The sequence below is a fragment of the Lepidochelys kempii genome, chromosome 8, assembly GCF_965140265.1.
Source record: "Lepidochelys kempii isolate rLepKem1 chromosome 8, rLepKem1.hap2, whole genome shotgun sequence".
NCBI classification, from domain to species: domain Eukaryota; kingdom Metazoa; phylum Chordata; order Testudines; family Cheloniidae; genus Lepidochelys; species Lepidochelys kempii.
The window spans coordinates 1,685,491-1,690,028 of NC_133263.1; positions in this window are offsets into that span (position 1 = coordinate 1,685,491).

Here is a 4,538-nt window from a genome sequence, read left to right on the forward strand (position 1 = left end):
GAGCTGGCAAAGGCCTCGCTCCTTTCTAGCCCGTGCCTGCCAGGCTCCGACTGGAGGGGCTGTCACACTCCTGCTCGGTGCACCCGCCACCTCATTCACCAGCCCTGGACATGCCTCCTCACCAGACGGCCTCCCACTGGCTTCCATGGGCAGTTCTGTGCAGGTGGTGCTGCATGGATGTGGAGGAGCTGGAAACGAGGGGGAGAGCCAGCCCCGGGTGCCTGTGGGGCCCTCTGTAGCCCCCCAGCAAGTGCTGCATGAACTGCGGGCCTAACTCTGCTCAGTGGCCTCCCAGTGAATCTCAAAGCACTTCACAAACAGCAAGGACCTGCTGATCAGAGGTGCCGAGCCAGCGGGCAGGGGTGTGCTCAGAACCTGGCCATGACTCTTACCCCCCGCCGTGAGGTAGGTCAGCGTTATCCCCTTCTCCAGAGAGAGGCCTGGACCGCTCACCGTCCCGGAGCTGGGTGTGGGCGCTGGCTCATGGGTCCATCTCCAGCTCCCCCGTACCCCCAGCCTGCACAGTCTGAGCCTAGAGCTGGCTGCCCGAGTCTGGGTTGGGCCAAAGCAAACTTGGCCCCTTTCTCCCCCCAGGAATAAACACTCCCTGGGGGAAAGCCCCCAAAGGTCAAAACCCAGGCTGTCTGGCTTCCTGGTGCCTTGCACAGGCCTGTCCCGGTGCCGTGTTTCCACCAGAGGGCAGTGTGCCCCCAGCCTTGCTCTCTGTGCCAGCTGGCCTCCCTGTCCCTATTGCATGGCCAGCTGGTGGCCAGTCTCCCCAGCCTTGTTCCCTCCTAACGAGGAGCGTGTCCCCGGGTCGTCTGCTTCAGGCCCTCTTCCAGAGCAGCGCCTTTCCCTTGGGCCAGAGCCGGGAGCGCAGGTGGCTGTGTCCTGCAGGGGCAGGGGCAGGGGGCAGAGACACAGCTGCTAATGGCAATGCTATTGGAAGGCTAACGAGCCGTGGGCCTTGTCCCTGTGGGCCCCTGCAGCATCTGATCAGCAAAGCTAGAGCTTAAACTCTCCAGGCCTTCGCTCCAGTCAGGCCCCTCCGCCGCCACCCTTCCCCAGCTCCCCTGCTCGGAGCAGCTGGGCTGTGTGCACTGTGGTCGTCGCCGGCCAGGGCTGCCAGCAGCTCTGTTCATAGCACCCAGGGGACCCCCGTGGGAATGGGGAGGGGGCATTACTGCCGCCACCCTTGTTCAGGGGCCTGTCCCCTACAGACTGGCCTCCCCACGGGCTGAGTGGTCAGCTGCCCTGGGTGGGCAGCGCTGGCATCGATCTCTGTGGCCCCCTGTGCCCAGAGCTACCAATGGGCAGGAGCTGGGCCGCTGGCCACGGGCCAGACAAGCAGCACCTCTGGGGGATGTGGTCTGTTCTTCCAGCCCAGCTCCATGATACCCCCTCCAGCGCCCTTGCCATCTGCAGCACCCCTCCCTGCTGCTGTCACTTGAACCACGCAGGCTCAGGGGCAGGAGTGCCGGGAGCTCCCAGGCACTTGGCAGCTCGCAGCAGCCTGCTGGATGCCCTGGGCCTTTCCCTCTAGCCTTGGGGGTTAAATGATCTGGAGCCTCAGCTGTTGTTAGAGCTGAGCGGGGCTGAGTGTAAGTGGAACTGCAGCCCCTGCGAGGAGTGACAGCAGCTGCATTTCTCTGAATGCTAATGGCCCCGAGCCCCGCGTACCCGGCAGCCGCCTCCACCCACCCACGCTGCCCTCTGCAGCAGCGGGCACCTGCTGCCAGCAGTGACAAGTGAGTGGCAGCACGGCTCCCACAGTGTCCCTACCCCACCCTGCGTCCTGGAAACAAGCACGGCCTGGTTGTCATGGTTCCCAAGGAAGGTGGCTTGTCTCTGGCCCTCCACCCGTGAGGAGAGCGTGGCTGGGGTGGGCCGGAGTCCAGCAGCCACTGCCGGTGGGGCCCTCTGCCCAGGGCCTGTTTGCAGCAGCTGCCCCAGAGAAAAGTCAGAAGCTAGTGAGGCTGCAGGAGCTTCTGCCTGGGGCAGCGAACGCTTGCAGTGCAGGGACAGAGAGGCTGGGACACCTCCCCCTGGCGGCACTCCTGCCCCGCTCACCACAATGCCCCCTGCCAGGGGACGCAGGCTGCTGGGAGTGGGGTGAGGCCAGGCAGGCCTCCGGGGGGAAGCCCCAGTGTAGGAGCGAGGAGCAGCAGCGCTGGCCACCCTACTGCCTACCCAGGGTTTGGCCCCCACAGCCCCTCCTGGGGCGGAGCTGCAACCCCTGTGCACCAGGTCACAGCACCACTTGCTTCGTTGGGGTCCCACTGCTCCCCTGGCCCCCGCAGGATTTGCAAGTGCAGGGGGCAGCATGCTCCCAGCAGTCATGGCCGCGCCAGGCTGGAACTCGTGGCTCTGAGTAGGATGGTGCCATCACAGTGCAGTCTGCCACTGCCCTCGGGGTAAGTACAAGCCCTGAAGACCACAGCTTCCAGCATGCAATGCTCTGTATCTACCCCCAGCCTGGCCACTGAGGTCTGTAGTTGCCCCCGGCCATGCCCCTAGCAGCGGGAAGCTGCTAGGCCTGGTCCCAGGCCTGGTGAGCAGCCAACAGCCCTGCACCCCGGCAGGCTCAGTAATTGCAGTGGGAGCAGGATTGCTGGGCACGGATCTCACTGCACTGGACCTGTCCTGGACCCCGGGGAGGGGAGTGTAATTCGGTTCGTGCTTAAAGGCCTGGGGAGCAGGTGAGGGGGGCTTGCAGCCCTCTGGGGCCTCTCTATACAGTTAATAATAAACTGGAAGGGAGCAGACCTAGAGGTTGCGGGGGCGGGGGAGAGGAGTGGGATCTGCAAGCCAGGAAACCAGGGGTCTGGTCCTGGCTCTGCCACTTAGTGTGTGACCTCAGGAGAGTGGCTTTGCTGCTCTGTGCCTCAGTTTCCCCTCTGCCCATTGGGTTGAGGGGCCACTGAAGATTTGTACAGTGCTTTGGCTGCCTGGGATGGAGGGGGTGGGGATGGGCACAATGCAATTGGAAACAGCTAGCCAAGCGGCGTGTCAGCTGGCTTGTTTTTAGAAGCTGGGCTGGGCTGGATTTGCGTGTGTTGCACGTGGGTGTCGTGTCCCTGCGTGTGAGATACAGTGCGTGTGCATGTCACACCTGCCTGTGCCCTTGCGGCCGTGTGTGTACCGGCCCAGAGCGCTGCAGAGGCAGCCGTGACAGCGGCACATGCGGTGGCCACGCGTGTTCCTGGAACACCAGCTGTTCCAGTACTTCCAGGAACGCCGTGACCCTGCCCCACTGATGGGACTGTGTGCGAGGTCATGCCGTACAGGGGCGTGACATTTTGAAGAGCCCTGCCCTGCCCGTCTCCCTCCCGCCCCCATGCATGGTGCAAGGTCGTGCCAGCAGGGGGGAGCGTTGCACTTTTCAAAATAGCATCCCCCCCCATCTGATACCGGACAAAACCACATCCGGTTTTGGCTCAGTTCCAGCCAGGGGATGAGCCTGGACGAGTGGCCGTAACACTGAGCGGTGGCCAGAAGTGGCAGAGGTGTTGGCAGGATAGCCCTCGCCTCCCTGAGGCCCACCCCCCATCTCCGAGGGCTGGAGGTGAAACCCCCTGAGTGCACCCTGGATGCTGGGACTTTGCTGACCATGGGCAGTGGGGGCTGTGGAGGAAAAGGGTGCGTGTGGGGGGGTGTTAAAAGGACATTTGTCTGTTGGACTGTGGGAAACTGAGGCAGGGGACCCTGCCCAGCTATTGAGGGGGGGGGTGGTTGCTTTTGAGCCATTGCTGTGGTGTTTTCCCACATTGATGCTGAGTTCCCTTCCCTGGGTTTTGTCAGTGCTGGCAGGGGGTTGAGCACTGGGAGGGCAAAGAGCTGTTGGAGCTAGAGGTCCGTGCAGGCCCCAGGCCAAATTGGTGTAAAGTGGCCCCGAGGTCAGGCTGGAAATGAGGAGAAGGGGTCTAGCCAGCAGAGGGGTGAGGCTCAGGACCAGCCGCCCCACAGGAGCAGCGGGGGCTAGAAACCTGCCTGGTGTTAAGCTGGAGCTTGCTGGATTTCTGAAGGGGCGGGGGTGCCATGACAGCAGGCTCTGGACGCTGACCCAGGAGATCCTTCCAGTCCTGTGTGCCTAGTTCAGGGGCCATTCCCTCCGGGTGCTCCCGCTCTGTGCCTGGGGCAGGAGTTGGCTCCGGGGCCTGGCTGGAGGGGGAGTTCCCCGGGGGGTGAGGGAGGGTGTCCTCAGCTCCGCTGGAGACATTCCCTGGCACTCACCGGGCTGGAAGTTCTTGCTGGAGCCCTCCCTGGGTCTTGTGCCTGGAAAGGCTCCTGCCCGGCTGTCGGCCATGTGAAGCTGCATCCAGACACGCTGACAGAGGCCCCGGGCTCCTTATCACAGCTCCCACCCCGAGGTCACAGCAGCCAATTTAATGCACTAAATAGCTTCGTATCACGCCTGTCAGCCGCGCTGCTGGGCACCGCCAGAGCAACTCGGGCTCCTTCCCTCTCCTGTGCATGGGGCTCCGCCACCTCTCTACTGGGCAGGGCACGATCTCCCCAAGGCGAGGGAGATAGAGAGT